The sequence below is a fragment of the Rhinolophus hipposideros genome, assembly GCF_964194185.1.
Source record: "Rhinolophus hipposideros genome assembly, chromosome: 9".
NCBI classification, from domain to species: Eukaryota; Metazoa; Chordata; class Mammalia; order Chiroptera; family Rhinolophidae; genus Rhinolophus; species Rhinolophus hipposideros.
In genome coordinates, this window is record NC_138055.1 from 62,732,227 (window position 1) to 62,760,142 (window position 27,916).

The following is a 27,916-nucleotide window of genomic DNA, read 5'->3' on the forward strand; positions in this document are numbered from 1 at the left end:
AGCCTCCTCCTGCTTCAAGCCTTAAAAAGACACTTGTCTTCAGGAATGAGAAATATTGCCTGGTTACTCAGAGGGAGACCAACTGGTGGATGTCCTGTGGCAATGACAGGATATGGCTCCAGCTGGAGTCTTTCTTCTTACTTCTGTGCTTAGCTCATCCTGGTTATACCAAAGACAAAAACCACCCTCTTAAAGTGTTTTTCTCAAGCTCAGGGACACCCCATTTTCCAAAATGCTCATGTCACCCAGCACTTTGCCTGGCATACAATAAGCACGGAATTAATATTTGTTACTTCATGGCAAAAGCGATCAATTTGGCAGTGATTTTTCACTTTTCCACAGGATTCACTGCTGGGTTCCTTTAAATGACCAGCTCCCCTAGTGCATTTAAAATGCGACTTGATTTATAGGAATTCAATGTACATGGCTCTGCAGGGCCACATCAATCGTGTAAATTGAGATGCATGTGCTGCTGGGTTCCCACTGACCGAGCGTGTTGGCAGCTCTCCTCCATCAGCTTGGAATGCACACAAACCCGGCTTTTATCACAAAGGAGCTCATTTTGTGAATGAACAGCCACTGCCAACAGCGGGATGGTATTCCCAGTGACCTTTGCCCGGAGATTGGATTCCCGCCCAGCAGGGAGACAGGGCCTTAGGAAAAGGTTAGTTCATTGATTGCCCCAGCCTGCTGGGCTGAGGTCTGGGGAGGAAAGGGCTCAGAAAACTCTTCCTTTTTCGTGAATCACCTCAGAGAAGCCACCCTTCCCACCTGCGTAGCTTTCTGTCTTCTTTGTGTGGGCAGATTGGATTCTGTTCAGCAGGGAAATTTTATTGCTCCTGTTGCTCGTGCTTCTGCTTTTTTTTTTTTTTTTTTTGTAGCTGTGAATAATAATCATTCTAGTTTTCCTTGCTGTTTCCCAACAGCAATTCTGGGGTCCTCATGAGCTTCCACCCCTTCCTGCCCCTCCCCCCATTTCCTCCTCCTCCTCCTCACCATGGCTTTTTCAGTTTGATGTTTTTAGGTATCAAAGGAAGGTCTCCAGGAACCCTGCAACTAAAGACTTTAATGAGGACCATGCCCAAGAAATCCTGGCTGCCAGAGACATGATGATGATTTATGTCGCTCACTCACTCCCTAACAGCAAGAGGACTATTTGTAAAAATAAAAAAGCTGCTCATATGGAATTAAACAAGAGTATAGCTGCTTCCTTCCAGACCCCGGGAGCTTAACAAAGAGCATCCACACTCCATCGCCAGCAGCACATGGCTCAGGGCTGATATTAGTCTTCCTGTCACATAAAGCTAAATCCTGTTAGCACAGGCAGCAGCACACACTCTCCCTATCGGTGGACCTCAAAAGGCACATTCCCAAGGAAGCACAAATGTGCATGAGACACCAAAGGGTAAATGGCTAACCTCAGGCCGAGGCTGAGCCCCTGTAGGGCTCTTTTCCCCCTGAGCCGGGTAGGGCTGCTAGGCTGCAGCTGTCAGAGCACACTGGGTCTGGCAATGAGGCATGTAAGGTCTCCTGTTTGTTCCTGGCATCTGAGAATTGAGGGATTCGTGGATGCCAATTGGGTTCTGCCCAGCTCAGTGGAGAGAGTGCTGGAGGGATGATATAAACTCTAACACCCCCATTTCCTCGTGTGGTAACTAAGGTTACCTCCTAGTATTGTTGTGAGCAGTAATGAGATCAAGGATAGAAAACATGCAACACAATGCCGATACATGCTAGTTATTACTATGAATTGTTAAGTCTATACTGTGGCTGCCGTGGAAACAGTGCCATTCAGACCGCTGACTGGAGACTGATGGACTGTTCTCTTTCCTTCCATGAGATGGTCAGTCATCTCATGTGTGGCCACAGGAGGGGACACAGGAGATGGACAAGGAAACAACGTGTATTATATTCACAGGTCCTCAGGAGATCACTGCATCCATGCAAGGTCACTGGGGTAGAACCTGGTTCTGTTAAAATGACAGGAGACAGGCTGCAGGGGAGTCTGGGCTGCAGCCATTATTGGGGTTTCTGAGGGAAAGGCAAAGGAGGGCAGAGAAGAGTTTAGGATTGGCTAGTTTGAATCATTTTGGTGGGCTCCAGGCTCTACAGGAGTGGTCTCTAGTCACCTGGTACCTAAGGTGCTGGGGGCCGGATAAAGGAGGTATGGCTCTGGGTTGGTAAGTTTGCATACCAAAGCCGTGCTCCTGGCTGAGTTGTTGGCTGTTTCTTAGAATTAGCTAGCCCCTGAAGCAGCAGTCTCCAGCCAGAAAAAAAGGTATTTTAATATGTCAAAACACCATAACTTACAGAAAATAAAAAAATATGTGTATATACAACACATTGCCCCAGCTGTTGTGCTCTAAATCCACGTTCACACCATGCTTGTCCCAAAGCCACACTTCCCACAGGCTGCTCCAAACTACTGATGGAGTGTGGCAGGGATGCCCGTGCAGGCTCCTTCCTGAGAGACCCAGGACTCCTCCGACAATGACTTTAGCTCAAGGACTCCCCAGGAGTTCAGCCGAGTTCAATTTTTCCAGGACACGTTCTACACGTTCTACGTGCCTGAGATGCTTCTGCCCCATCACAGGGGTCAGACTTGCATTGAGTCTGATGGTTCTCCTTGCCTTTCTGCTCAACCCCATACCTGTTCTCTCCCACAGATACTTCCTCCAATGACAGCAATAATCTGTAATATGTCCCTGTCTTGGCCTCTGCTGCTTAGGGGACTGGAACTAACACACATACTAATTGGACTCTATCATTATCATACTGTAGTAGTCCTAGCAACTTCTCTGCTACGTAGACATCGGCTCACTCTTTTACTTGGTCACTTAACCTTGGATAAAAGCGTTGAGTTAAGTATGCTTGATGCTGGAGACATAAAGGTGGTTCCTCTCTGCACTCATGGAATGTTTGTGTCTCTCTCCTCCCTCCCCCATTCTTATATTCAAACCTGATCCCCACTGTGCTGGCATTTCGAGGTGGGGTTCTCAGGAAGTGATTAGGTCCTGAGGTTGGAGCCTCATGGATGGATTAGTGCCCGTATAAAAGAGAACTCATAGCCCTCCTCACTCCTGCCACATGAAGACACAGTAACAAGACAACTAGCTGTCTATGAGCCAGGAAGCAGGCCCTCACCAGACACTGAATCTGTTCACGGCTTGATCTTAGATTTGCCAGCCCCCAGAACTATGAGAAATTAATCTTTGTTGGTTATAAGCACCTAGTCTATGGTATTTTGTAACAGTGGTCCAAATGGTCTAAGATTCTCCTGCTGATGGGCTGACAAGCGGTGTGGCCTGACACACATGTATACATATGGTTAGTACTCAAATACAAGAATGCAAGAATGCGGAGGGGCAAGTGCTTTTCTCTGTTGGGTGTGGGAAGGGAGGTGGGAAGACAGGAAAGACTTCATTAAAGAAGGATATTTTTACTCAGGTGAAAGATACACACCCACCCTCTCACCCCGTATCTTTAGTGTGACCCAGGGAATAAGTAAAAAGGAAAAACAAAAGCCCATCGAAAGATGTAACATCACATCTTTTGATGGGCTTTTCCCTTCCTCTTACTGCTTCTTACATTAGCCGTAAAGTAGCAGTCATTATCACATAGATTTGAGACATGTTCCACCTTGCCAAGGTGGCAAAAGCACAAATGTCGTGCCCTTGTCCACGCTGGAAGTCAGTTGGTCAGTTGGAGGCCTCCATGGGGCAGAGCCCTGCACACGAGTTACACGTCTTGGGGGCGGTACTAATGCTCACTCAGGACTCGCCTGACCCCAGATCCTGCCTCCATGGCTGAATGGGAATCTGGTATGAGTTGAAGCATGGCCTCCTCAAAATCCACATGTTGAAGTCCTATTCCCCAGCACCTCTGAATGTGACTGTAGTTGGAGTTAGGGTCTTTATAGACGTGATCCTATTAGTGAGGCCATTAGGAGAGGCCCTAATCCACTATTACTGGTGTTCTTATAAAAAGAGGAACTTTGGATATAGAGACAGACAGAGGGAAGACAATGTGAAGAGACACAGGGAGAAGATGATCGATCATCTACACGCCTAGAAAAGAGACCTGGAACCGATCCTTCTCTCACGGCCCTCGGAAGGAACCAACCTTGCCAACACCTTGCTCTTGGACATGCGACCTCCAGAGCTGTGAGACAATTGATTTCTGTTGGTTAAGCCCCCAGTCTGTGGTATGTTGTATGGCAGCCAGAGCAGACTAGTTATACTCCTCTTTCTCCTCTTCCGTGAGGATACAATCTGGCCCCAACCTGCTCCCAACCTTAACACAGAATGGTGATTGGGGGAAAGATGGCATTTTTCTTTCCCAGAGGACTGGGGATTAACCTTTGACCATAGGAAAGAGAGAAGGAGAAGTGAGTCCTGAGGAAAAGCAGAAAGCCAGGCTTACCACAATGAGCACTTGGTCACGTCAGATGAGAAAGAATTGACCAAAGAACACAGGTCTCAGAAACCGCAAAGGCAAAAAATCGGAAAGATACACTTTGTCCCTTTGATTTTAATGCACAGATACTTTTGGAGAGCAAGAAACGTTATTTTGCAGGACTAACAATAAAGATAGGCCGTCTGATAAGAATCGGAGTAGATCCATCACACTGCAGTCCAAAAGGAAGAAAAATGAGGCGAGAAGAGGGACACATTTAGGGACTACAACCCAAACAGCAACTCATATAAAGCCTTTGTTTTGCCCCCTGAGAAGACTGAAATGGGAATTTGTGAGAAAAGGGCTGAGTGATACCTCAAACACATCTTGACATTGCTGGAAAAGAAAGCTTCATTGGCCCTGGGTCAGAACCAAGAAACATGAGCAATTTTAACTTGCAGGGTGTGATGTGATGATCCAGTCACTTTCCTGGGGGCAAATCAAGTCAGACTGTGACAGACACTATGTTATAGCAAATCGTGTCTGTCAGGGAGCGAACCAACGCCCAAGGCAGGGGCTGCGATATCTTAATGCGCAAACCATCTCCCTAAAGTAAAACATTTCATGAAATTGCTTTACTCACCCTGGTGTTTTTTGATATACTGAGGGGTAGTTTCCTGCTAAGGCATTTTCTTTTTCATTTTTATGTAAACAACAGAAATGTGTGGGGTTACTAGGGATACATCTCCCCACTCAAACATATATACTTAATGCATGTGCTTCGTTTTAATGTCCGTGAGGTGAGACCAAATTGCCCAGCGACCTAATGTGATTTTAGGCCTCTCTTTTTCAGCTCAACTTTTGGACCTCCACCATCACTCCCACTCCATATACCCAGTGCTTATAAGAACTAAGCAAATAGAAAACAAAGATGATAGGAGAGCATTAGGGTCCAAATTATACAACAGTTTCTTTGCCCCCACTCATGCTGAAGGAAGCAGCTCAGAGAGAATCCGCACCCCACACCTGCTCTGAGAAGAGAGCAGCCTCAAAGGAGGGCAAAGGACAACCTGGTGGGCAGGGGGGCAGAATAGGGGGTGGGAGGGATGGACAAGAAACTGCCCAGTCTCAGGAAGACCAACAGTATAAGCCGCAGCTGAGGAGAGGGGACTTTGGGTGAAAGCTGCAGCTGCAGAAGAGAGACACTTCTCAGGAAATTCACTTATTTATTGAGCACCTAATACCCTGTTTCCCTGAAAATAAGACCTAGCTGGACCATCAGCTCTAATACATCTTTTGGAGCAAAGATTAATATAAGACCTGGTATTATATTATATTACATTATATTATATTATATTATATTATATTATATTATATTATATTATATTATATTATATTATATTATATTATATTACCAGGTCTTATAGTAAAATAAGACTGGGTCTTATATTTATTTTTGCTCCAAAAGACTCATTAGAGCTAATTGTCTGGCTAGATCTTATATTCGGGGAAACATGGTAGGTACTAAGAGAACGAGCCTCAGGGAATGGAGAGCCAAAGGGATCAGGCTTTAGATGCTCGTTGTGATCCACGGATTTGAGGGACTGCCCCTGTCCACCAGCACAAGCCTGGGGACGTCCTATTCTTTTTCTTCTTTTCTGTCTCCTAATCTTGTCTTTTTCTCTTACTTTCAGGGATATCTTTAGGTAGTGAAATCCCTAATTTGTATTTCCAATCCTCTTTCTAGAGCAGCCGAAATGGGCATTTCTATTTGGGTAACTTCTATTTGGGTAACTTGGCATTTTAGACTCATCCTCTTTCTCCAGCCAAATCTTCCATAAACCCCAAAATCTTCCAGAAAGAACCCCAAAGCAGCTCCTTAACACAGCACAGTCCTGCACTGTGAGTCAAAGCTTCAGGCTCCTTTGATTCCTCCAGTCCAGTCAACTACCATGTTATTTTCAACTACGTATACAACGTAGATGGTAGATGCTTTTTCTTCCCATTCCAGCTATTACCATTACTTTCCCTTCCATCACCACTCTCAAATGCTTTACTAAAGCTTTTCCTAAGTGATCTTCTTGCCTTCCTTCCAACTGTACCTCTGTCTTTTAAACTTTCCTCCGTTATCCCCAGCGGTAGAATTTCCTTTGAAAGGGTAGCTCAATGCCACCATTTCCTCCATGAATCCTCAGTAACATGTCCAGGCATATAGACTCTCCTTCTTCTGAAATCACACAACCAAGATTTACCTTGTGTACATGAAGGTGTGTTATGTCTTCTGCGCTCCATACAGACCTGTCCAACATTTTACTTGACTTCTCCACGTGGAAAGCTATAGACACCTCAAATTAACGTGGCCAAAAAAGAATTATTGATTCCCCCCACCCTCAAAATCAGTTAATCCACCAGTCTTCCCCATTTTGTAAATAGCAACATAATTCTCTTTGTGTGTCAAACCAAAAACCATGGATTTAACATAGATTCTTCTCCGTCATTCCCATCTAATCCATCAAATGTTTCTATGTCCAAAGTACCTTCTGAGTTACCAGCTTCCCATCATCCGTGTTATTATCTTAGTGTAAAATGTCATCTTGCCAGGATGATTACAATTGACTCTTAAAGGATCTCTCCAATAAAGTGGTTTATAGAAAATGTATATTAGATCATGTCATTTACCTACTGAACATCCTTCAATGGCTTCTCATTATACATAGAATAAAATCCAAATTCTTTACTCTGTCTTATGAGGCCTTATGCTCTAGCCCCTGTTGCATCTCTGATCTTATTTCCTACTACTTTCCTCTTTGTTTACCTTGTTTCTTCTGTCCATTTCTTGAATATATCATACATGCTTCTGCCTCAGAATCTTTGCTCTTCTTCTTCCTGTCTGGGACACTCTTTCCCAGATCTTTGCATGGCTGGCCTTTTTTCCCCCACTCATATCGCAGTTCACATGTCACCTTCTCAGAGAGCCCTACCCTGACTATGCATTAGAAAACATGGCCCTTGCTTACCTTGCCTCATCTCACTTTGTTTTATTTTTGTTCTCACAACATTCAACTGTGGACGAAATTCCCAATTTATTTGCTTCCTTGTTTTTTGTCTCCTCTTGCTGTGAATATGAGCTCCATAAAAGCAAGAATCTTGTCTGTCCAGCTAACAAACTTTCACCATAATATCTCTTGAAAAATTATACCATCTATTGTATTTAGCATTCAAAATAGCCCACAATGATTCCCTCCTCCTGGTATTCACACTCTTGCACCATCCATTCCCACCCTGAATAATGATGACTTATGTAACCAATAGGATGTTTTGACAATGATGAAACATAAACTTCTGAAACTAGGTCATAAAAGACATTGTGGCTTCTGCCTTATTTTCATGGATGACTCATTATGGGGATAGCCAGTTGCCATATCATAAGGACTCTCAAGCAGCCCTAAGAAGAAGCCCATATGACAAGAACCTGAGGCCTCCTGCCATCAGCCAGAGTCAGTTTGGCAGCCATGTTAGTGTGACATCTTGGAATTGAACCCTCTAGCCCCAGTTAAGCCTTCAGATGACAGCAGCCCCAGCCAATGTCTTGACTGCAACTTCTTGAGGGACCCCAAGCTAGAACAGTCTAGCTAAAATGCTTTTGAATTCCCGACCCACAGAAACTATATGAGATACTAAATATTTATTTTTAAATGTTTGTATGTGCATTTTTTGTAAGTAGTTTTAAGCCACTTCATTTTGAAGTAATTTGTTATGCAGCACTAGATAATGCACTATAATTGTTGGATTGTTGTTGTTATGCCTTTAAACTTTTTTTTCCCCAAGAATACAAAAAAATATACCAGAAGAAGTGATTTTCAACATTACAATTTCGGGCAAAGAAATACCAAATTATTCAAGCCAATAGTACCTAGTTGAGAAATTTCATATAAATCCGCATCGTGTACTATATTTTCATAAACCCAGAAATTTTACTTTCCACACTTCAGTCAACTAAGAAGGATGTAGTGCCATCTACAACTCTTTAGTCTATTGTGAGCATGCCCTAGATCAGCGTGCGTCGAAGTACTCTTGTGTTTAGACATTTTAAAAGTGTGCCCCCTCCAAAATGTTTTTCTGTGCTGAAACTCTTTATAAGCACAATTTGAGTGTAAGGGTATCCTGAGCCCCCCGAAATTGGAAAAATTGGTGATTGAAATGATGCAGAAAGAATGTGCCATTCAAAGAGTGATTCTCTTACACCACTAACATTTACTTCCTTGAGAAGGTTATTACTTATAAATACTTCTTTTATTGTTCATTTGTATATTTTTTGTATTTGTAAAACTTGTTTGGTATCTTAGATAGAAGTGAAACACCCCATAATTTTTCCTTTTAATATTAATGGAAATATTTTTGTATTTAACTCGTTTTCATTTTATGGCAGGGTTTTCAGGAACAAATTAAAGTTTTTAAGTGATGGAAGAGATGGATATTGAGGGTTTATAGAAGGCAGTCAATCAACATAGACGGATCTTGAGATTATTATGTTAAGTGAAATAAGTCAGACAGAAAAAGTCGAAAGCCATATGATTTCACTGATATGTGAGATATAAAACTGAAAGCAACAAAGAAACGACAAACAAATAAAGAAACAAAAATTTATAGATGGAGACAATAGTTTAGTGGTTACCAAAGGATAAGAGGGGAGGAAGCTGGTAGATGAGGGTAAATGGGATCAAATATATGGTGATGGAATGAGAACTGACTCTGGGTGGTGAACACACAATGTGATATATAGATGATGTGTTACAGAACCGTACACTTGAAACCTATGTGACTTTAATAACCATGCCACCCTAATAAACTTTAATTAAAAAAAAAGAAGGCAGTCAATAAATAGTCAAATGGACAAACAAAAGATTACTGCTCCTTAGATCCTGAGCTAGTTGGAACCAAAAACTCATAAGCCAGTATGCTTTCTCTATATCATATTCCATCCTGTTTAGGATTATAATTATTTGCATATAAATCTTATCTTCTAATTCTTGAGTACAGCTTCCTTAAGGTCAAGCCTTTTTAAGTTCTGGTTATACTTAAAGTGACCTTGTTGTTCTCAGTGCGCTTCATTAGCAAATTGAGCGTAGAAACACCCATCACATTTATTTATTCAGCAAACACTGACAGAGTGCTCCACCAGATGTCAGACAGTGTGCTAAATACTGGGTATTCAAAGATGAATGCAATATGGTCCCTGCTATCAAGCTGCTCGTAATTTAGTAAGAGAGGAAGAGGAAAAACAAGAGTTAAATACAGGGGAAAGTTAAATGCTCTAATAGAATAGTGAAGAGAACATGGTGGTAGGAATGATTTGACTCTACCACAAAAAAAGCAGGATTAGAGGAAGCTTCTAGTGGAAAGGATGCTAGATCCTGAAGAACAAGTGTTAGTAATCAATGAACATTGGTTGACATTGCCTCCAAGACACTCTTGGCTTGGGCCCTGGAATTGTTTTTGAGGTTGGATTATCTTTTTCCCTGGTGTAATGTAGAAATTAATGAGAGAAGAGAAGAAGCACTGACCCTAAAGCTGGGTAGAATTCATTCCTTATGCATCTTAGCTTAATTCAAAGAAATTGAATGGAGAGGATTATCAATAGTATTTCCTTGAGTTTTTTCCTTTCCATTTTAAACTTTGCTACAACAACATTCTCTCAAAACCTTTCAAAGGTTTAGGAGGCTGTCAGTTGGTTGTTATGACTGAAATGGAAGGGCTGGAAGCATTTTCAGAGGTATCCAAGTGCATAAGGTGCAACTATTAGGTAATGAGTTGGAATTTTAACAGTCCTGAATGCATACATCTTAATGAGCAGGGTCCCCCAGGGAGGAGGTCAACTGCCAGTCCAATGATTTTGCCATTACTGGAAACATTCTGAGAATGCATGTCTCTCTGGAAATTGTCTTTAAACCTACAGCATATTCTTTTGAACTGCCTTGATGATGGATAAATCTCAGTCTTTTAAGACTGGATTTTTACTTATTTCTTACAGGTAATTTTCCAGGCCATACCAGCCTGGGGGAATAGTTTAATGATAAGACAATGACATAAACCCATTATTCTATAGCTCAGTCCTTCCAGCTAGGTTGCTAGAATTCTGTACCACCTCATTCTGCTCCAAGTATATGTTGGGAAGTGAGGAGCAGCATTGGGGCAGAAGGAGGAGAGAATGGAAATGAGTTTTTTTTTGTTGTTTTGTTTTTTAATAAATAGACTTATTTTGACGAATTTACCTATTTTTTTCTTCATAACTTTTCGATTGTCTGGCAGTCAGTCCATTCAGTGGGTGCCTAGTAGCTTCCACTAAATTTAGATACTTTCTGGAGATATTCCATGTGGTAGTTTGTCTTACAAGATGGCTGCCATCAATTCCTTCTCTCCTTCTATGTTCTTCCTACTTCCTTATTAAGAAGTGAGATCTACTTCTCACCTGCTTAACTCTGGGCTGACGTGAGCTTGCTTTGACCAATAGAATACAGCAAAAGTGATATTGTACCAATTCGGTGCCTAGCCTTTGAGAGGACTGACAGCTTCTTCTTCCTGCGACTTGAATTACTCCAAGGAACCCAGCTACTAAGCATAAGCCATGTGGAGAGGACGCAGGTAGGCCCTCCAGTTGACAATCCCCAGGTGAGTTTCCAGCCAACAGCCTGCATCAATGGTGGCCATAAGAATGAGCCATCCTGGCTGCCGGGTTAGCTGGTCCTTCCAACAACTCCAGCGTGAGACACTCTAAACAAGAACAACGCAGATGAGCCCACAAAACCGTGAGAAATAATATATTATTCTTTTAAGTCAGCAAATTTTGGGTAGTTTGTTATGCAGCAACAGAGAAGAAGAATATTCCATGCCCTACTATACCAGCCCGTGCCAGCGTTGTTGGCTCACTGGTGCTGCTGCTATTGATATTCCTCCCAGCACCCCACCCACGTTCAGTCCATTTGGTGAGCAACTCTACTAGGTCCTGAGGCTGAGCCCCTGAAGTAGCCTGTCCACTGAGATGGTCATTGAGACTATCAGCCAGAAAATACCATTTTCCTATTTATATTTTACTCTCTCTCTCTAGCTAAAACTCAACCAGTGGGAGGAAGTCAAATCCTTTGTTCTTAGCGCTAGCCGACACTATATTTTGCCAGAATTGTGGTCATTTGGGTGGCAATTCCCCAAATGCTGTCCTCTAAGGGGAGAGAATTTAAGTCGTCTACCTTTCCTCCATCGGTTAGCAATATCATCTCTCCTCACTTTCTAGCCAGTCGCTTATCCCAGAATTATCCCCGATGATTCATATCACTTTTAAAAATCTAGCACAGTGCTGTACGCAGACGAAATGTTTTACAAAATCTCTGCTGTTTCCTTGATTCATTCACCAAGCATCTGTTTAGATGTTTGTTTTATGTGAAGTACTGTACTAGGTAGCAGAGAGACAGATTAGCACAATATTTCAAAATGTTTCAAAATTAAAAAATGTATATAGGTGTGCTGGACTTGGGAACAAAGGAGAGGGAGAAAGCTTTTGCAAGAGATGGAAACACCAAAAAGCCAAAAGGAGCTAAGTTTCAGCAGGGAGATGAGTGACAAAGCTGTGGAATTCTGTTTTCAGTAAAAAGGTGTCATTTATACAGTCATGAGACTGGCTGTCTTTTTAGGCTCAGATATGATTCCTGAAGGCACTTTCAAAAGTGTGTGCATGTGAAATATGTTTTGAGCAATAGCAACATAACAGGAAAGGGTACAGCCTCCTAGGGTGGCTTTGAAAGGGACTGTTCTCACTAGCGTATGGACAGTGCTTGTCTGGCTGTTTTTTTAAAAAATCTATCACACCAGTATCTACTTTGAAAATGTGAGGAATGGGAGATGTACAAGTGTGTTACATAGCACTGCCCGGTCCCATTGGAAGTGTCCACGGTGCTGCTTCTTTTCTCTCTTTAAGACTCCAAGGCCACAAGCACTTCAGGGACAGAGATTCCCCCAGTGTTTTCACCACACCTGGTTTGGAGTGCAGCCGCTTATTGCCCACAGCTTTGCTCCTCAACTTTTCCACCAAGCGAGTATCATCTCTTCCTTTGCAGTACCATTGCAACTGGTCTCTTTGCTGCTCCCACCGGCTTATTCTTGCCCACCTCCCACCGGGCTTATTCCACCCAGCAGCCTTTAAAATGAAAAACCAAATCACATCATTTCTCTGCCCACAGCCCTTTAGTGGTTCCCCACTTCTCTCAGGATAAAAGCCCAAGTCCTTACAATGGCCCATTTTGCACTGTTGTGTAACAAACCAAACCTAGAATTTAGTGGTGTGGACACAATTCTTCGAGTCAGAAATGTGGGCAGGGCACTGCAGGGGCAGCTCCACAGCACCTGTTTCGGCTCTGCATTGACTGAGGACACAGAACAGGTGGCTTGCTTAGGACCATGTGTCTGGAGACTTGGTTCCGGAACTTGCTCAGGTTCCTTGGTTCTTCTCCAAGTTATATCTTCTGGACCTGAAATGAATGTTCTTCCCTCACATGATTAGTGCCTGAGCTGGAATAGCTGGAAATGCTGCCAGGCCTCTATATTTCTCCACACGCCTTCCTCATGTGGCTAGCTTGGACTTCTTCACAGCACAGTGGTCTCAAGGTATTTGGACGTCTTACACGGCAGCTGGCTTCCCACAGAATGAGACTTACAAGAGACTAGACAGAAGCTGGAAGGTTTCTTGTGGCCTAACCATGGAAGTCTCAGGAAGTCAATTCTACCACATTCTATTCATCTAGCAAGTCCCTGAAACCATCTCATATCCAAACAAAGAGGAATTCTACTCCACCTATCTATGGAAAGAATAGCATAGAAACTTGTGGCCATCTTTAATTGACCATATTATATGTAGGCAATGTGCTAAGCTTTTGCAGTATGTTTTTTAATCCTATGAGGTAGATACAATTATTGTTTTCATTTCACAGACAAAGAATTTGAGGCTTTGAGGGAAAGTAACTTCCCCCTGAATGATGGAGCTAGTGGTGGAGCCAGTAACAAATTAAAATTCAATTTCCTTGAATTTAGAGAACTAACAGATAGCATTTTGCCTACTTAGAAACGGCTTCAGGGTGCACAGAGAAAAGTGAGTGGAGACAGGAGATCAGTCCCTACGGTAAATCCTTCTAACTGCTCAAAACATTGACGGCATAATAAGTCCATCTTTGAGCTTAGACCAGAAAGAGGGTTTGGGGCTCCAGAGAAGAATGTCGGCAGCTATAAAATAAAGCAGCTATGCCTCAGGATGTATGTGAACCACAGCTGGTAACCCCAGACTGGGATATTGATTTCTTCAGGGCAAATGAAAGAGAACGTGTATGCCAAATTGTGTGTGTGTGTTTTTTTAACCTAAGAAAAATAGTGGCGAGTCTCTGGACCAACCCTAACAATCCCACATTCATGGCTCAAACCAGCAGGACTGTGTTTGGAATGGAAAGACCGGGGCTGAGGAAAAGGAAAGTGGAATTTCTCTTTGGAGTTTTGAAGTCCTTCCTTACCTCATGGTTTTGAGCTGCTTGAAGAGCTTGAAGGGAATTTCCACACTTAGCACACTTCCCGTGGCTGCCTGCGGCCTGGCTCCAAAGCACATTTTGTGGGGTTTAAGTGTGCTCCATTCCTCAGCATTATAATAGCTGCTGTCAGTAGGGCTGGATTCTGGCTGTGTAAGGCGGGTCACCCTGAAAGGTTTACCAGGGTCCTGTTTCCTGGCTGAATGCTTGGTTGATGGTATCTTGTCTGATTCATATCCTATTGGAAATGGTGTGAAACAGGGCCTTGGAGTAGATCTGGTTTTAGTCAATCTGGCTTATGCAGTTATGTTTGACAGACAGCAGGGGCTGGGCAGCTGGTTTTAGAAGAGAAGTCCTAGTTTGGGGGAAGATTTTTTTCCCCCTTAAACAGGCTTAGAACCATAACAATTGCTTGTGGCTCACACAGTGCTGAACCCACATGAAATGCTTTAAAGAAAATAACCTCTATTTGCTTGTTTCATTTATGTTTTCATCAAATGTTTATTTAGATGCCTTCTTTATGCCAGGTATGTTACTAGGTGTTAGGGAGACAATTATATGCAAAACAGACATTGTTCCTGCCCTCATGAAAATTACAATCTAGTGGGAAAGACAGAAATTGAACAGTCAAAAACTAATATAAATAGGTTCTGTAAATGAAAGATACAGGTGCTATAACTGGGGGTTTGACTAAGATGGAGGGGCCCAGGTAAGTGCCAAGAAAGAGACACTGAAACAGAGACTGGAGGACAGAGAGGAGATATCCAGTCAAAGAACTGGGGAAACAGTGCTCCAGACAGAGGAAACAGCAGTGGTAAGGGAAAGTGGCTCAGATGCGGTTGGAGAGACAGGGGGAGCTCAGATCATGCAGAATCTGAAGGCCAAGAGCACGATTTTGTATTTTTAATTCTTCCTGCAACCACTTTTGTTTAAACCACTTTCTACCATTGTCAGTTTGATTAGAAGCAAGTACCTATGAGGCACTAAGCTAATTAGATCCTGAAACAGCAAATTAGGAGTCAGGCCTGTCTCCGCCAAGGCTGCTGGCATCTTCCACTGAAGGGGTGGGGTGGGAGGGTCGATATGAAAGCACTACTTTGGCAGAAAAGATGGGATTCCAATGTGAATTTATTGTCCTATGTATCATTTTTGATGCCTCTGCCATTTGCATTTCCATTCAATCAAAAATTACTGAGTATATTCTATATGCAAAATGCCTTGAAAGATTCAAAGAAGTCTGAGACATACCCCTTTTCTCCAGGAACATATGACTCAGCAGAGGAGCTGGCTTTGTGAATTACCCTACAAAACCACAGACTAATGCAGAGAAATGGACAGCCTCTTAAAGATCACCTGGTATAGTCTCCAGGGTCAGAGAACTCTGTAGTAATTGTCTTTTAATTTTGGGGTTTTCATTTTGATTATAATTTCAACTGTATTTTACTGGTTATAAAGGGAAAACAGTCATTTTATTCACACTAATGATTTATAATTGAAAGAGATTCCAGGGAGTAAGACTTTAGTTCCTTCAGTCAATGTTTGTCATACTGGGGTCAGTGGAGACTTCAGGGCCCACAGATATATTTTCAGGAGCCTATGAGAAATTTTTCCCCTTAAAACTTGTCTTTAAGTCACCAAGTTTGAGAAACTAATCTATTCCAGCATTTCGCTATTACAAATAAGAAAACCAGGGCCTAGGAAGGGTAAAATAAAATTCCTACAATATTTACAATACCTTATATTAATTAGTGATTACAGTTTTCAAGGTACTTTTGCATTCTTTATCTCATTGTTTTCTTGTAAATATCCGTGAACCACAAATGGTAGATGGTATTACTATCCTTTTTTTAGAGATGAAGAAATTGAGGTTTGTAGCTGTTAAGTAACTTGCTCGAGTTCAAGTAATAGTCACAGTAAATAATAGAGTTGGAATGAAAATATTCTGATTCTTAGTCCAGTGCTTATCTCATTGTCCCACCTGCTAGAATTTATGACAACGGATATAACCCATTAAAATCTGCAATCACTCTTCCAGGCGTGTGTTTTGGTTTTGTTTTACCAATTACACAAAAATTCCTCATTTGGTCACAGTCATCCCATGATAGCTTAACGATTTTCTCTGCTTAGCTGTGGTGGTTTTTTAAAATACCTACAAAGGAGGTCTATGTACCCTCCTTTTGAATGTGGTCAACCCATGGTGTGTGGTAGAAGTGACTATGTGACTTCTGAGGCTAGGTCATAAAAGGTGATACAACTTCCACCTGGTGGTTCTTATGGGATGTTGCCTCTTGGAACCCAGCCATCATGCTGTGCACAAGCCCAGGCCACATGGAGAGGCCATGTGTCGGTACTCAGCTGACACCCCCAGCTGAGGTTCCACCACAGCCAGCATTAATTCCAGACTTGAGTGAGAAAACCTCCGAGACTCCAGCCCTGGCAGGCATCCAACGGCAACCACACGGGAGAGCCTGCGTGAGAACCATCTAGCTGAGCCCAGAACCCTGGAGGATGATAATTAAACAATTTCTGGGCCACCACGTTTCAGGGCAATTTGTGAAGCAGCAACGCGAGTGGAGCACCCAGGTGGGGGTAGCTCCTTCAGCGTTTCTCCTTAGGGGCCTCATGCTGAGCACTGTACTGGCAACTGCCAGGTTGTCTCCCTGAGACCAGAAGCTGTGTCCAGTTATGGCTTGACTGCCCCTAACGTTTCTGGTCCTCTGACTCATATGTTCTCTTTTCCATTAGAAACGACTGTGCTTTTGACCCCAGCTCAGTACAGGGAATCAGCTCAGTCTTGGGTAAAAATGCCATGTTCCTTAGAGTTCCTCCTGATGAGGTATCTCTTTTGCTAGTGCTGAAAGGGTTTCCCTCCCAGATGTAGGAACCGGTGAGCCAGTTGCCTTGGAGGGATGGAAGGATCTAAGGCAGCCAGAATGAGAGCGACAGTCAGTGAGCATCTTCAGGGCAAGGAGATGTCAGCCCCAGCATAGTGCCAACCCAGGTGTATCGGGCTTTCTGAATGAATGAATGAATGAGCTCAAAGTAGCAATAGATTCACCTGGTCTGACTGAAATCACTGGCCTATGAATGAATCATCATTGTACATACACTTTTATAAGTGAAAAATCCCCCCTTACCCCCCAAAAAAATGAGGAATACAAAGGAACAAAGTCTTTTGGGGTTGGGGGTAAGTTAATGAGTGAGTAGAAGACTTTTAAAATGAAATATTTAACAGGGAAGAGAAGAAGCTTCCTTTGGCTGAGTGAATTTCTAGCTCATAGTCACTAAAATACAATCTCACTGGAAATGAGAATCGGATGGCCACTGCGCACAGGCTGTATACTGTCTGCAGAGATCTGTCACAGGAAGCAGAGATACCTCCTGAGTGATGCATTTAGAGGTGCCAGGAAGGCCTCTGACCCAGGAGCTTTTGCAAATGACCATTCAGGCTGGGCACCACACAATACCAGTGGGTACCATTCACAGAGACCAGAAGCTTCTCAAGAATTAAAAGGTGAATTAAAAGGGATTAACATGGGACTCCAAGGTCTCCAGTTTGAAGAAGCCGAGGCACATAAATAACTGACAAAGCCAGATGTAATTGAGGTGTATACAATGCGTCCTGAAAACTCAGAGAAGGAAGCAGCTTGTACTCAGAGAAGAAGGCAGCAGGAGGATCAGAGAAAGCTTCCCATAGGAGATGATGTTTCATTGGGGCTTTGAAGGCCGAATAGGAGCTGGCCCAGTGGAGAACGGGGACAAGGGAGTTATCGTTCATAGGAACAAACCAATCTATAAAGGGGCAAGATCTGCGGAGTATTCCAGATGGCATGAGCATAGGGTGCCCACCAGGGAGCAGTGGGAGGGAGAATAGAAAGACAGAGCGAAACAAGACATAAGGAGCTCTGAACACAAAACTATGGAGTTTAGACTATAATCTGTAGGCAATGTGGGGCCATGGATGGTTTTTTTTTTAAATTTATTTATTGGGGTGACAATTGTTAATGAAATTACATAATTTCAGGTGTACAATTCCGTATTACATCATCAATAAATCCCATTGTGTGTTCACCACCCAGAGTCAGTTCTCCTTCCATCACCATATATTTTATCCCCCTTACCCTCATCTCCCTCCCCCCACCCCCCTTACCCTCTGGTAACCACTAAACTATGTCTGTGTCTATGAGTTCTTGTTTCTCATTTGTTTGTCTTGTTTTTGGTTTATATACCACATATCAGTGAAATCATAGGGTTCTCTGCTTTTTCTGTCTGACTTATTTCGCTTAGCATTATATTCTTAAGATCCATCCATGTTGTCAGATATGTTCCTATATCATCTTTCCTTAACGCTGAATAGTATTCCATTGTGTATATATACCACAACTTCATTATCCATTCATCTATCGAAGGACATTTTGGTTGTTTCCATGTCTTGGCCACCGTAAACAAAGCTGCAATGAACATTGGAGTACACGTGTCTCTGTAGAGAAATGCTTTTATATTTTTGGGGTAGATACCCAGGAGAGCGATTGCTGGGTCATATGGTAATTCTATTCGTAATTTCTTGAGGAACCTCCACACTGCCTTCCATAGCGGCTGCACCATTCTGCATTCCCACCAACAGTGTATGAGGGTTCCTTTTTCTCCACAGCCTCTCCAACACTTGTTGCTATTTGTCTTGTTGATGATAGCCATTCTGACTGGGGTGAGGTGATATCTCATTGTGGTTTTTATTTGCATTTCTCTGATGATTAGTGATGTTGAGCATTTTTTCATATGTCTATTTGCCATTTGTAAGTCCTCTTTAGAGAAATGTCTCTTTAGGTCCTCTGCCCATTTTTCAATTGGGTTGTTCGTTTTTTTGTTGTTGAGTTTCATGAGTTCCTTGTATATTTTGGATATTAGACCCTTATCGGAGGAACTATTTGCAAAAATCTTCTCCCATTCAGTCGGTAGCCTCTTTATTTTGTCGATGGTTTCTTTTGCTGTGCAGAAACTTTTAAGTTTCATATAGTCCCATTTGTTTATTTTATCTTTTACTTCCATTGCCTTTGGAGTCAAATTCATAAAATGCTCTTTGAACCCAAGGTCCATAAGTTCATGGATGGTTTTTGTACGTGGAAGTAACACAGCTGGGCAGCAAAAATGGACTGGGAGCTGGGAGCTCAGTTGGAATACTTGTAATAATCTTGCTAATAAATGAGGATCTGAATTCTGAATTCCAAATAACTGTCTCCAAACAACACAAAACAGATTAACCCCTGACAAGCATCTACTATATTCTTAGGAAATACGGTGGGGTTTTGAAAACAGTGTCTAGAAGTGGTTTGGTTGGGAAAACAGACACACAGATGAACAATAAGTGTTCCGTGGGCAAAGCAGGGATGTAATTCTACCCAAGAAAGTCTAGGAACACGCACCTAAGGATGTAGCTTTTGAGTGGAGTTCGCTACGAAGAGCCTTCTGGATATGAGGCACACCATGGGCAAAGTCTCATGAGTGTAGAGGAGCAAGACACGTTTTAGGGAGGACTGCTGGGGAATGAACTGGAAAGTGTAAGCAGGGGCCTGACTGCAAAGGACCTTATACTGCTAAGGATTTGGGCCCAGACCCTCCAGGGTCTCCAGGGTCTCCCACATTCCCTGTTAGCAGAGGAGAACATGGCAGGCCCCAGGGAAAGCAGCAGCAAACACGTAGCCAGGAGCCTGAGCTGTGAGATACACGGGAGGCCAGACCCTTCCCTCTGTCTTCCTGAGGTCAGAAATATGGGAGACATCTGCAAGTGCAGAGCCTTTAGACGCAGTAATGTGGGCTGTCCCATCCAGTCCTGTTCCCTAATTCATTGTATCCCGAAGTTGGTCAGGAGTGGTAAGAAACTAAAGGCCTCAGAGGTCGGGTCAGTAAGTGTGTGTGCGTCTTTGTGTGTGATAGTAGTTGGTGTGTGGTGTGTGCAGTCAGGGTAGGGGGAACACTCTGCGCCATCAGAGGCTTAAAGATATTTGCATGTCTAGTCGAGGGTTTCTGATGGTTAATAGAAAGTAGAACTTGACCTCAAGGAGGGGTCTCAGAGACCCCCTTCACCTACATCACAGATTTTTATTGGGCTCACCCAACCCCCAAATCTTAGACATATATTTCTGGACATTTTGGAAGGCAAGCCAGTGCACTCTTGTAAGAATAATACTAATATTAATAGTAAGAATAACACTAGTAACTATAGTTAACGTTCACAGAGTGCTTACTATAGATGAGTCACCGGTACAGCTGTTGGTCCCTGTTATTAGTGCTTTACATTTATTAACTCACTTAACTTTTAAAGAAGCTTGAGGTCAGTAGCATTATCTCCACTTCACAGGTGAGGCAACCAAGGCCTAGTAACTTGCCAGAGATACTGCAGCCGATATACGGTGGAGATGGATTTAACCCCAGCAAGGGAGCCCCAGGGACCTGTCCCTTGACTTAATGAGCTCTTTAATGGCTGGTCATCGAGATGCTCACTGGAAACGCTTGCATGCTGAGCAGAGCTTCTCCCTGAGCATTGGACATTGCTATGACCCAAGATATTGGTCAGTTCATTGCCAGACAACTTGACTAGGCCAGTGTCAAGAGGCTCTTTCCCCCTGTCTGTTCCCTAGCTGGGTGGCTTGACCTTTCCTTCAGAGGGCTTGGAACCTGTGATGTCCAGACCTGCCACAGATGTGGCCAGAGTCCCATTCTTGCTTCTGATTCCCCAGAAAGGGCAGTCTTTATTCAGACACCCCACTCTGCCTGCACATCAAGGAGAGGGCAACTAAGAGTCATAAGGAAGCTTCGAAGAACCAAGGAAATAATTTATTTTCTTATCATTTTGGATCCATTTGCCCATTGCCCAGTTGAGAAAACCTTACAAAAAAGCTATTTCCTAATATGGCACTTGGCTAAGTAATATAAACATTCGTGTTCATGGGACAAACAGGCTTGAGATGTTGTTAAACTCTCTAGAGACACATTATTCTTTCTATTTTCTTCTCTGTGATGTGATACGATATTAAACAGTGTTGGGGATATAGAGAATCTTGTGTACTTATGCATTTTCCCATTGATTCACTCATGTTATTTTGATTATACCTTATTTTCCCAGAAAAATGATCATAAACCATTTGGAGTGGTCATGTTTTAAATGGGTGCTAAAGATTTTTCTCTCCAGCTTTGCCATCAGAAATAGAGACTCTGAGAGGTTCGCTATTCCACAATGATTGGTGGTAGAACTAAGAATTGCACCCTAAATTCCTACTCCCCCATCACACTATCCCCACCCAACCGCTGTTCTTTCTTTCTGACCCTGGCTTGAATCTATGCTTTAAAATGGAAAGATCTGGCAAAAATCTGACACTAAATAGCTTTGTCCCTTCACTTTGTATTAAGTATTCCTGTGCTTCAAGAAGTGCTGGTTGACATAAAGCCAAAAGCTTATCATGAGCTCCAGAGGTCATGGAACTCGGCTCTGCAGAAGACCTTAGAGCGAATTCAGAAGGCAGAATCCTTCCACTGAGCTCTTTCATTCCCGGGCAAGGAGCACTTGCTAGGGACCCTGTGGGCTAATCCTACAGAATAGTTGTGCAAATCTTCCTGAGGGGCTGTGCTGACTTGGCCCTCAAGTCCATCCAGAAAGCCATCTGCCAGCCTCCTTTGGCTCCCCTGGATGGTTCTAGCCCCTTTCCAATCAGGGGGTGCTTTGTGAAGGTACGAGAGAGTGGTTAGAGTTCCCTACAGAAAGTTAGTATGGAAGGCGGCCTGAAGCAGCAAGAGAATCCTGGCCTAGGTGTGCAAGATAAGTGAGAAAGCCTAAACAGGCGGATTCTTGGTTCTTCAGCCAAATACCCACAGAGCTGAGCTCAAGTTTCTTAACTCCAAGCTAGGAACATTTCCCCTCTCGTTCTTATTTTGAGAAAAGAGCCTCTCCTTTTGCAGGCACATTTGAAAAAGCAACATGGGGCAATTTTTAAACTGAAGAAATGAATCCCTATCAATAAAATTAAGTTTCTGTCTGCTGACCCGTTATTGCATCATGAGAAAATAGCTGGATGGATTGTCACCATGTTCCGAAGCTATGTTTAGGATGGTCTGACTTACAGCTAGACTATGAAGCATGCACCAAATTCTTTAGGGAGAGGTCAGAAGTCATCCTCCAGAGAATTTTCAGGCCTTGATTTGCAAGCAGGCTGCCTTTCGCCACAGCACTGCCATGTAGCTGAGCTCAATGGTGTATGGCCAGAGATTCATTTATGTAGCTGCACTAAGTAATTCTTAGGAAAATAGCCCCTTCCAGATGGTAGGATGTCAGCTCCAGGATGAGGAGGCTGCCTCTGAGGGCTTCTTAGTAACCCCAAAACCACAGAAAATGAGCAGCTTCCCAGCCCGATCTATTGCCCCAGACTCCTCTTTATTTCTTCTATGGGAAACAAAACTGAATTAGGATGCTTGCTAGAGAACACAACACATGCCACTTTGGGGAGGAGGAAGGGAGAAGGGGAGAAGAGTGCAGGAAGCAGAGGTCAGATCAAATTGTGGCTTCTCCAGGGGGGCCACAGTATTCAGGGTCTCATAGGAAGTGCCAGAGCACAGGGCACCCTCAGCCAGAGTTCCTTTCCTTCAGGCCTCACACAGTCTGGACAGGTAGCCAGGTGGCTCACTGGTCCTAGTGAGCTGGGTAGCCTCTTGAGGCACTCCACTCTCCCTTCCCCAACCTTGCTGGGCTCCAGGTAAATCTGTGATTTTAACACAACCACAAAGGCCTCAGCCCTTAAAATTTTCCTGGAAGCCAATTAAAGCCAGGAGAACCACCGTAGTAGATAACATCAAACTGCGTCCCAATTCTCTTCGGCTTAAAAGTCCCTGAATTGTTTGTTTACACATTAAGAGCAAAAAAGGACTGTAGTCTTTCCTCTTAATTACTGTAATTATACTTGTGCCACCCACAAGAGAGGTTGTTGATCTCATTTCTGAAGGGCAATTGCTGTAGCCTCACTCTTCTTAGTGCTTTACAAGGTTTTTCTCATTTTCTGATTACCACTGGCCTATGGAGCTGCCAGTAGGAATTTATTCTCCCTGGTGCACGAATCCCCCAACCTCTTCCTCTCTCTCTCTCTCTCTCTCTCTCTCTCTCTCTCTCTCTCTCCCTCCCTCCCTCCTTCTGCTGCTGCTGGGTAGTTACTAGGAAGAGCTGACTTCCTTGGGATCAAAAGGAATTGCAATTTCTGTGATCAGTTGTATGTACTTAGCCATTCTCAGAATATACTGAATGTGGAAGCACTCAAAAGGCCAGAATCTGGATAATAGTGGCCTGTGCTGGTCACATCCCTTAGGAAAGGCTCGGGAAACGTGGGTCAGAAAACTTGCAAACTCTTGTCTGGCTCACATGCATTCAATGCTGAATTGGGTTGAGTATTTCCTTTGGGTTACCCGATACGGAGCAATTTGAAGTATTGTTGTAGCCTTCTACATTTACCCCAGAAAGTCCTGCCTGCATCCTTTCCCTGTTTAATCGTGAAGGAATGCTGTTCCAAAGACTTGGGGTCAGAAGGGCACAATAAATCAATCCAGATACACCCCTAATGAATGGCAAATTAAACAGCATTTGTTTTAAGTTCAGAGGTCCTCTTGGAAGATGCCTTTTTAGTACAAGCAACATTCCTGGGTTGTAGGTATGGAGGGAGACGGGGGTGGCATGTGGACGGCCTACAGTCTCTGGTCCTTTCAGTTACAGTTTTAAAAAAGTACTAACTATATCCCCAAAGTTTGTTTGCCCAACTGGCTTTGAACATGCAGTGCTTTCTGCAAGCCCATATCCTGGGGCAGAATTTTCTGGTTCCTGTGGACTCTGGAGTGACCAGAACCTTGATCTAGTTTCCCCTGTAGCTCAGTCAGTTGGTTCTGCTGGCTGGGTCAGTGTTTCTGAGAACCTGCCATTCTCAGGGCTGCAAAAATTGAGCTAAAACGAACCCACCGGCCACACTACAATTCTAGCATAATCACAGAGAATGGCTGGTGGCATTGCGAAGATTAAAGCACCAAGTCTGGCTGCGTCCCCCCACCCACCTCCAACCGACTGGAGTAAACATGTTAGAGCTGCATCCGAAAGAATGAAATAGCCTTTAGTCTTCCACGGTTCCTAGGCATTTTGGAAACAAATAATAACAAGTATTAATTAGAATGACATTGTGGGATTCAAATGCTGTTAACCATCAACTTTCTTCCTCAACTGTTAAAAGAAAGAAAAAAGTATTCGGATTGGGAAGAGAGGACATCAGGGGCAGCAGCTTTCAAAACCAAGAACTGTATCGAGAACCCTGTATGTTTTTAATAGTCATAATATGGGGGAAGAAAGTGGGGAGCGAACATGGACAGGATGTCAGGAGATTAGGGTTTCGGGCCTGGTGTTGCCACTGCCTGGCTGTTAACCTTGACAAGAGTACCACCCTCTTTTGATCTTGGCTTCTCATTTATCACAAAAAGGGTTTGATAATCTTCCTGTTTTATCAGCTATTCGTTCAGCTCTCTCATAAAACCTCTGGGCCAGTCTTCTTCCCTGAAATTCAGGGACACATACTTCTTTTTTTTTTTTTAATGTTTATATATATATATTAGTTTCAGTTGTACAAGACAAGGTAATACTTAGACGTTCATCATTTATATCCCTCACACTGTGAACCCCCCTCCCCCCATCCATTATCCCTCAGACCTCGCACCGAGCCATCACATTATATATATAAAATTATAGTTGGCATTCAAGGGACACATACTTCTGAACCATACTTCCTTTTGCCCAGAAGGGGCCAGGCTCAGGATATGTGATGGGCAAGGGACGAAACAGCCCAGTGTGTCCCTTGCCTCAGTGTGCTGTGCTACGAATTTGACAGCAAAGCCCTCCCTAGCTTGCCTCCCTCCAGCACAATAGAAATCCTCTGGCCATAGACAGCAGTGATTAAAAACTAAGCTTTGATGCCCAGCTTTTGACTTGAGTTCTAGCTCTGGATTCCCTGTCACCAAATGGAATGTTGGGTAAGTTACTTAACTTCTCTGAGCCACCAGGCCCTCATCTGGAAAATGATGGCACTGATACCTAAGGACATTTTGAGTATTAAATCTGAAAATGAGTGAAAGGGCGTAGCATAGTGCTTGACATAGAAGCTTTCAATTAATGGTAGCCAAAGAAATCAACAATAGCAAAATATGTTTCCTAGGCCTTAGTGTCTTTGTACCAGTAACTAAAGGTAACCAGTAACTGGGATTAGGAAGAAGGGTGCACTAAATTGTAAGCCAGAGTTTCTGCTAGGCAAACATTAGCTGTTCTGGGTGCTGGCAGGGGAGATACCATAGCAAATTTCAGGATCCATGCCTGGATTCGAGAAAGGACTGAGGAGGCTGGAAGAAACAGGAACAAGAGACTTGTTAGGAAAAAAATGTTGATTTCTCATTCATTTGTTCATTCATTCGTTCATTCATTCATTCATTCATTCATTCATTCATTCATTCAGCTTTAAGTACCCATTCCAGTTATGATGTTTGCTTATTTGCCACATACCAGACCTGTGCTAGGTATGCAGCAGGATTACAGAGATGAATGACCCGATGCCCTCAGAGAGCTGACAGTCTCCAGTGCTACAAGGAAATGGGCAGTTATAGTAGAAGAACCTAAGTCTGGGGGAGGTAAGCACAGAGAGCGTGGGAGATAGAGGGACTGTTCTGATTTGCCTGGGACCATCATGATTTTAGCACTAAAAGGCTCACATCTCAAGAAGCCCCTCAGTCCCGGGCAAACAGGGATGGTTGGTCATCCCTGTGGGAGGACCCAGAAAGCAGCAGCTAACCTAATCTTGCAAAGTCAGGGAGGGCTCCTTGGCCTACAAGGAAAAATAGGAGTTAGCCAAGCAAGGTTAGTGAGGATTGGGGGATAGAGAGGGTCTCATGCAGAAGAAACCATGTGTGCAAAGACCTCAAGGCAAGAGAGACCAAGAAAAAGTGGAGTGGGTGGTGTGCCTCGGGAGAGATGGTAGATGCCTAGGTTACCCTGCAAATGTGTCTCACTTTTCCTTGATCTCCCGTCTGACTCCTGTTGCTGGAAAGTACAGATCTGGAAAACTGTTGGAGATTTCGTCTAGGCACCTCTCACATTGAGCAGGAGGACAGAGAAGACTAACTCTTCTCAAGGTCCCTTCTAACTCTTCTATCCTCAACCAGGAATCCACACTATCAGGCCCTCTACCAGGGAAGTATTCATGCTATGGGCAAAACAAATGGCCTGTGCTTTCCCTGTCTGTTTGAGCTGCCTTAAAGAGCACCACTTATCATCACACAATTGATTTTGGCTGGTAAGGATGTGTCCATGTTACACTGGGCCAGAATGGCTTCATTGGCTTGGCCACTAGCTGGCTGAGCCACCATGGAGATGCAAGTTTATTTATTTTGTTTTTCTAAATGAAAAAGCCCCTTTCTTGATGAGACGTCATACTCTTTCCCATGCTTGTGAGGGCTGAGGGAACCATCTGGTCTTTTTATCTTCTTTCTTCATTATTCCCTAAATGTTTGCTCTATAGGAATGCTCTTTGCCTTAACTTGTTTCTGTTCTCTGCAAAATCTGTTCTGTAAATATGAACAGCATTAAATCAAGAGAGTACTTGTTTAATTTTTCAGCACATTTTTCCTCCCAAAGTGAGTCACTTTGGGAAAGGTGATTTCTGGATTGCTAATCCTCTCGGTATGTATTTTATCTTCTAATATTGGGCTGGTATAGACACATTGGGAAAAACAACTTAGTGTCTTTTCTAAAGCTTCTCCCAGAACAGAAAAGAACATTATATATATATATAAATTCTTGACATCACGTAATAAAGCTTTATGAGCAACCCCTTTGCTACCATAGATAAAGCTGCTAATGCATATCACTCAATGACAGAAAATGTCCCAGGCTAGATTTTCCAACAGGCAGAAAACTTTGAGCTGTCTTGCCAATGCTTTATATTAAGTGCCAAATCCTTATTACTTTCTTAGGCATTTATTGTAAGTACGTGAATCATGATGCATCACTCTGGTATTCGCGTGGCCGCTCAGTGTTAAGTCCCCAGGACCTCCACGGAGTCGACTTTTTTTTACTTGGTTTCCTACTTCCGTTTCTGAGCCACATGAACTTAGACGTAAAGGCTCACCGGAGCCTGAGTGGGCATTCCTTTGTGTTGCTGTTTTGGTCTGCCTGCGCTCACTGGTTGGTTGTGGTATGTGCAGATTTGAACCACTTCAGGGGACACTCAGCTGAAACTGTCCCCACCTCCTCAAGTTTCCACTGAAACAAGAAGCATGCGCTGATGGTCAGGAGAGCCTGGACAGTTGCAAACCCCTGGGACCCTTGGGAGAAATGTGGCTAGGATTCTGAAACACTGACATGTATGTGTTGTAACTTCCATATATGATCCTGAGAGTTGGGCTGCATGCTAAAACCTGGAGGTGGGGGATTTCCTAGAGTACAGTTACTGTCCAGGAAGCTGTCCAGGATTTCAGTATCAGGTTTTTGACTTGATATAGTTTGGATAAGTAGCCTCCAGACGTGAAGGTAAATAACACCTGTCTCAAGGCCTAAATGAAATGTTATGCTCTTCTCTTACTTTGTGAGTGTTCAATTAGCAGCCAGTCTGTTTACCTTGAAAGTCTTAATTATGCTGGCAAATCAACAGGGGTGACGTTGAAAGTATTTAGCACGGGCGATAGTGATGCAGAATGGACATCATTAGCAATGACCTTTAGCACAGAGACGACCACCGTGAACAATAGCTATGGTCTTACCTGTGCTTCTCAGTGGAGTATCAGTCCAGCAGAACACCAGTCATTTGCAATGGCTGTGGCACAGACATTGAAGCTGATGGGTCATTCATTGATTTGTTCAATCAATATTATATGCTTACTATGTGTCACCCACTTTGCTAGGCACT